The sequence below is a fragment of the Pinus tabuliformis genome, chromosome 7 (genome assembly GCF_031772625.1).
Source record: "Pinus tabuliformis cultivar Carrire ecotype Pingquan chromosome 7, CPIR1, whole genome shotgun sequence".
Taxonomy (NCBI): domain Eukaryota; kingdom Viridiplantae; phylum Streptophyta; class Pinopsida; order Pinales; family Pinaceae; genus Pinus; species Pinus tabuliformis.
In genome coordinates this window covers 1,595,623,559-1,595,630,502 of record NC_142293.1, presented here as the reverse complement: position 1 = coordinate 1,595,630,502, position 6,944 = coordinate 1,595,623,559, and positions in this window count along the sequence as shown.

The following is a 6,944-nucleotide window of genomic DNA, read 5'->3' as shown; positions in this document are numbered from 1 at the left end:
GCACTTCTTCTGTGGTCTGCTGCAAATGGATGGTCTGATTTATTCTTCTTTGAATGGCATTGGGTTCCACCTGAGCTTCTTGCAGTAATTTCATCACAGGAACTCGTAAATATGAAGGAAATCCATCCTCCATGCCATAAACTAACTCATAAGGGCTGGTTCCAATGGATCTCTTTGTAGTAAGTCTGTCTTCCCATAGTGCATTTGTGAGTTTCTTGTGCCAGTTTTTCTTGTTCTCTTCCAACAGTTTCTTAATAATATTGATCAGGCTTTTATTGGAAGACTCAGCTAGACCATTACCTTGAGGGTAATAGGCTGTGGAATGGCCTAAAGTGATATGGTATTTGCTACAAAAATTTATCAGTTTCTTGGATTTGAAGGTAGCAGCATTATCGGTTATGATCTTTTCAGGACAACCAAACCTAGACAAGATGTTGGTCTCTAAGAATCCTATGATCACTGTGTCATTGGCTTGTCTAGAAGGAATGGCTTCTATCCATTTGGTGAAATAGTCTATGGCAGTAAGAATCCATTTATGTTGGCCAGAAGAGGAGGGATGGATTTCTCCAATGAAGTCCAAACCCCATTGCTGAAAGGGTCTTTCAGTGGAAATTGGTCTCAAGGGTAAGGGTAACAGTTTCCTTTTGCCTTCAAAAATTTGGCATTTGTGGCAAGCAGTGAAAAACTTCTTTACATCAGCGAACAAGGTTGGCCAGTAAAATCCAGCTCTTAGGATTTTGCCTGTATTTGATTTCCAGTAAAGGTGTTCACCGCAGTCCCATGCATGAAATTCTTTGAGAACTTTGTCAGCTTCTTCTTTTACTAAACAATTCAATAAAATATCTTGATGATTTTTCCAAAAAAGAGAATTATCTAAGATACAGAATTTTGAAGCTTTCATCTTTAAAAACCTTTTCTTTGTTCTAGATAACCCTGTAGGAGCCTGCAGGTTTAATAATACATGAATTATATCAGCATACCAAGGTGATTCTAAGAAGGCCTGGTTGATTTGTGGAGTCGCCATCTCCTGTTCATTAGCCAGTTCATTAATATCTAGGGCTTGAAAGTTGGTTTCAGTCATGAGTTTAGCCAATCCCTGTCCTTTTATAAGCTTTGTAGGTTTTATTTCAATGTCATATTCTAATATTTTAGCTATTCATTTACTTCGTTTGCCTTCAATTCCGTCCGGAGTCAAGATATCTTTGACAACAACATTTGGTACATAAGCTACTACATGCGAGTACAATATATAGACCCTAAAGTCTTGAATAGCTTTCACAAGTGCAAAGGCCTGTTTTTCCATGATTTTGTAATTCAGAGGTGCATCTTTAAGTGCTTTACTGAAAAAGGCTATGGGTTTTTCACATCCTTGATCATCTTTTTGCAGTAAAACTGCTGCTATCGTGTGTTCTGATGCAAATGAGAAAATTATGAAGTCTCTGTCAAACTTTGGACTTGTGAGGACTGGTCTTCTGGTCAAAGCCATTTTGATCTCTTCAAATGCTTGTTTGGCTTCTACTGTCCATTTAACCTTTGAATCCTTTTTTAACATATTGTTCAACAATCTGATTAATTCAGCCAAGTTAGGTATGAATCTCCTCAAAAAGTTAATCTTCCCTAGGAAAGCTTGAAGTTCTTTGACATTTCTGGGGTGGGGTATTTGCAGAATAGCTTCTACTATGGCAGGATCAATTATGATGCCATCTTTGGAGATGATATGGCCTAACAATTTGCCTTCTTCTAGACCAAACAGAGATTTTTTAGGATTCAATGAAATACCATACTTTCTGCATTTTAAAAACACGTGTCTCAATTGATCTAAATGTTGTTGATCTGATCTAGAAAACACAGTGAATTTATCAAGATACACAACCATAAAATCGTGAATTTCTTTGGCAAAAGCTATGTCCATTGCTCGCTAAAAAGTTGCCCCTGCATTCTTAAGTCTGAAGGGCATTTTGACATATTTGAATGTACCCCATGGTGTGGTAAATGCAGTTTTTTCTTGGTCATTAGGATGAACCCGAATCTGATTAAAACCTGAAAACCCATCCAAAAGTGAAATCCTAGAAGCACCTACTACTCTTTGCAAGATATGATCCATCTTAGGTAAAGGGTAGTTTTCTTTCAAAGAAACCTTGTTTACATTTCTCAAATCAACACATAATCTAATATCTCCTGTTTTCTTCCTTGTAGGCACTAAATTAGACACCCACTCTGAAAATCTGATTGGGGCAATTATCCCTGCATCATGCATTCACCTGATTTCCTTTTCAATTAAAGGAAGCAGTACAAGGTTGATTCTTCTGAGCTTTTGTTTGAATGGTTTTTTATTTTCCTTGAGGGGTATTGTATGTTGAATCACAGAGGTGTCATAAGACTTCAGGTCTTCATAGATCCAGGCAAAAACATCTTGGAATTCTTTGATCGGTTCAACATATTTAAGTTTTTGATCAGGGGGAAAAGATTTGGACAATTTTATCATTTTCGGATTTTCTGCAGTTCTTATGTTGTAGTCTTCAATCTCTGCTTTTGGAGGTTTCATCTAGGGTTTCTTTGGAATATCATTGAAATCAAAGAGATCTTCCAAAGGAGTTAATCTTTTGGGCAAATGATTGTCTTTCAAATTGATAATTTCAGATTTTGCTTCAATAATTTCATCAACATCTGTTTCTTTAAGATCATGTATATCCTCTTTGGTGAATTCCGTTGGATGAAGCATTTGAGTTGCGTTTTTTGCTGAAATGTTTGTTTCTATCTTATTTGCTGGATCAAACTCACTAATCGTGTCTTCATCTACATTAGTGCTGGAAAATTCTCCTTCTAATGTTAAAAAATTGTTGATTTGTTTATCACTTTCAAACACTTGCCAGTTCTTCACATTATCAGGTATCGCTGGCCTGTGTCTAATTTTTGCTGTGAATTGATGATTTGGTTCAAATGGTAATTTACAAGTGCTGGCAAACATTGCTAGGCTATGAGCTTGCAAGTTACGTTTTCTCGGGATTTTGGCAAGCTGAGTTTCTCAAAACGTGTTGAGGATTTCTATGGCTGTTTCTCTGTATTCTCTCAATCTGGGATCATTTTCAAGAACTTCCCTTTTATCTATTGAATGATTAAATCCAAATCTCCCAGGGCTGACACTCTATTTGCTCCCAATTTTTTGACCAGTTTGAGACCTAGCAGTAGAGCTTCATATTCAGCCATATTATTAGTGCACCTAAAGTTTAATCTGTAGGCATGACCTTCAGCATGATTGTTCTCAAGATTGTGTAACCAGACCCCTGCCCTTGCTATTAATTTGTTCACATAACCATGAAATTCTAAGTACCAAAGTATTTCATGTTTATAATTAGCATCTGGAGTATCAGGGATCTGTTCAATAGGGAGATCTGGTTTTTCGGTTTCTTCCGGTTTGTTTGATGTTTCATGATTTTCAGAGATTTCTTGGATTCGGGCAATAGACCTGTCACTTGCAATTTTTTTTGTTTTATCTGCCAGAACTTTTATTTCATGTGGGGAATCAATTTCAGCATTGTAAAGGATAAAAGAATCCATATCTGAATGTACTGAGTAGATAGGGAAATTTTGAGGTTTCTCTTGACTACTTACAACATACTTCATTAAGGTTTCTCTGTATAGTCTCTTGGGTTGACCAAACACTGAAATAGTAATGTAAGACATGTCTAACTGTAGAGATCCTTGAAGCTTTGCACCCTAATATCTAGACAATAACATACCATACTTCGGTGGAATATCAGCTACTACTATGTCCATTAAAATGGTTTTGGCAGGATATTGGACTAGTGATACACATAAATCTTTGATTAAACCCAAACATTTGATCTGACTTGAATCAAAAGAGAAAAGGTCTTTGTATGGCCTGGTGATGTCAAGGTCAAGTTTCTCCATTACAGATTTAGGCATTAAGTTATGAGAAGCACCTGAATCAAACATGGCATTATGGAGTATTTTATCATGTATGTTTAAACCCACATAGAAAGGAGAAACCTCTCCCTCTGCTGTTTTTCCATTTACTTAAGGGCTAAATATCAATTCAGGCTGGTCATCAAAAACGTTTACTGAATCTTCGTTGACAGAAATTTTTGAGTGATCTGCTGATTTGACTTCCATAGACATCATGTTTAGCTAATTCTGATAAGGGAACAACTATCTTTAGTTTTCCTACTTTTGTCTTAAAATTGAACGGTTTCTTGGTCTGAGTTCTTGTATTTCGGACAACTGAATTTTCTGCGTTTTTATCCTCTTCAAGAGTGGGATTGTGGGCTGAAGTTGCTTCCAAATCAAGTTTTAGAGGCTCTTCTACGCTTTCTTTAGAAGGAACAAAAATGGAAGGTTGTCTGTTAGGTGGCTGATTTTCTGATACATCTTCAATGATTGGGTTTTTTGGGTTAGGATCTGTTTTAGAAAGAATATGTACAAGGGGGTTATTGATCTTACCTTTGTAAAGCTGCTTGGTATCTTTCTGTTTGCTGATTTCAAGGACATCTATTCTTTTGCTTCTTAGATTGTATTGTTTGTGGACTTCATAAATGGTTGTATCATATCCCTCCCTAAAGTCAAATGATTCACCTGACTAAGTTTGGAATTGTTTAACTATGTGAGCTTAGGTCAAGAAAACTTGTTGTTCATTGTTGAGTCCCATCAGATTAATTTGACTGTCTTTCGTTGGTTCATTAGAAATTGAGGCTTCAGCATAATTTTCTTGAAATGGGGGCCTAATATTTTGGTCAGGTCCTGTCTTTCCAGTGTTAGGATTTTGTTTCTTCCTGAAATTTGGATTTCTCCCAGTATTGCCTGGTTGACCATCCCAAGGGGATTTTCTCTCAATTGTTTCTACTCTATCTCCCAGTCTATCCAGTCCTTTAATAATAGCATCTAATTTATGTTCAAAGGCGGAAGGTTCTTCTTTGAAAGGTATCCTTCTTTCAACTCTGGCTCTAGATCGTTTAGATATTAGATTGGCCTCAACACTGACAGCTATACTCTGCATTTCTTCTAAGTTTCAAGGAGCTCTTTTCCTAAGTTGGTATGCCATATCAGAATCAAATGCATCAGGGAATTTGATCAAGGCTAAATCTGGAGGAGGTCTGAGATTTTGAGGAATAGCATTGTAAACATTATTGAATCTGGCACAATAATATTGGACAATTTCTTGTGTGCCTCTTCTTAGGTTCTCATATTCTGATAAAATGTGGAGAGGATCTTTCTTCTTTTCCCATCTGTTCAGGAAGGGCTGATAAAGAGCTTGTGGGTCATTGATACTGTTTGCAGGGAGGGCTCTAAACCAGGTTCTAACATCTCCAGTTAAACTTTGAACAAATACTTTCATTCTAACATCATCATCATCAATCTCATAACTTTCGAAATAGTCAGTCATTTTCTTGGTATCTTGTTGAGCTGTGTAAGTGCCAGTACTGTCAAAAGAAGGGATCTTACTTTGATAGTCTTGAGGCATAGCCCCTGGATTTGCAGGTAAGTTTAGGGGAGAGTATCGATTTGCCATGATTGCAGAAATAAGTGTGACAACTGGAGGAGTAGGGATAACAATGGGAATGTATGTTGTAGATAGAGGAGTGAAAAGAGTGGCTTGAGGTGCTGATGGTGAAATTGGAGAAGCTGCAGTAATTACAGAAAGGCTTGCTGTTTTTTTAGAGGTAAGCTCAGATTGAATAGAGTTCTGCAAATGTTTGTCAAGATGTGAACTAGCAGAATTTTCTTTGCTCTCTTGTCTTCTAAGAATCATGGAAATCAGATTAGGATTTTCAAACACAGGTGGGGGATTAGGATCAGGGTTTGATCTGGTGTAATGAATCTTTTTAGAAGCCAATTTCTAGGTGTGTTTTTGGTTTTTTTTCCTTGAAATAATTTCAACAATACAACTTTTAACAGTCTCTTCCAGGGGGTTTTAGATGTAGGAGTTTTGAACTTTCCTAAAGATTTATTTGAAAAGAGGAATTGATCAAGTATTTGCAACCAACTGTTAAATACACAAACTAGACCAGAGATAAACTGAAGCAGCATTTATTTACTTCTGCAATTGCAAAGCAAAAGTAGTTTCCAAGGCTACCTGGCTAACTTCATGCTCCATCTATAGCTTATACAGAGAACAGTAGCAACAAACAATTATTTTGGTCCCCAGTGGAGTCACCAATGATGTTATCACTGAGGTTGTTGTAAGAAAGGGAATACGGCCGAGGTAACCACAGACCAATCTTTTAGATACAGAATCTAACCAATCTGTATCCAGAGAGGGCTCTCTTATGATTTAGCTTTGTTTGCTGAAGGTATTAGGCTAGTTATGAAGTACAAAGGTTTTGTTTTGAGTTTGGGTGGTGAGATTCAACAGAACAGTGAGGTAAGACAGAATAGTTCAGTCCATTGGGCATGATGGAGTCAAAGAAGGCAGCTTTCTGGATTTGGTTTCTTAACAGAGGATGGCATCACAAAGCAAGGTAGTCAAACATAGAACAAATTAAAGAGCTGAAATCAGATGGAATGGGCTCAAATGGATGAAGGGTAGTTAAGAATACTTCAACATGTTGAAAAGAGGGAAAGTGAATGGTTACTGATAGGGAGCAGTTAAGAATTCCTTATCAAATAAACAACATGAAAGAACCAGGAAACAGGAGCAATTAAGAATTCACTATTTATACTAATTCTGAAGAAAACACAGAGAATAATAAAGACTGAAAACAGAGTGCAGTCAAGAAAATTATGAATTAATCTTTTCTTTATCATTCAGATTATGAAACACAGATGATATAGTAAACAAGAAAACTGTAAAACACAAGATATAGGGGACTTATTGATCCGAAGGTTGATTCAAGAATTTTGTGACAAGTCCTCTGCTTCAATTCTTCATCCAGTAGATCGGACAACAGATGTTTCCAACAACTCTTTATTCCAAAGTTCAATATTAC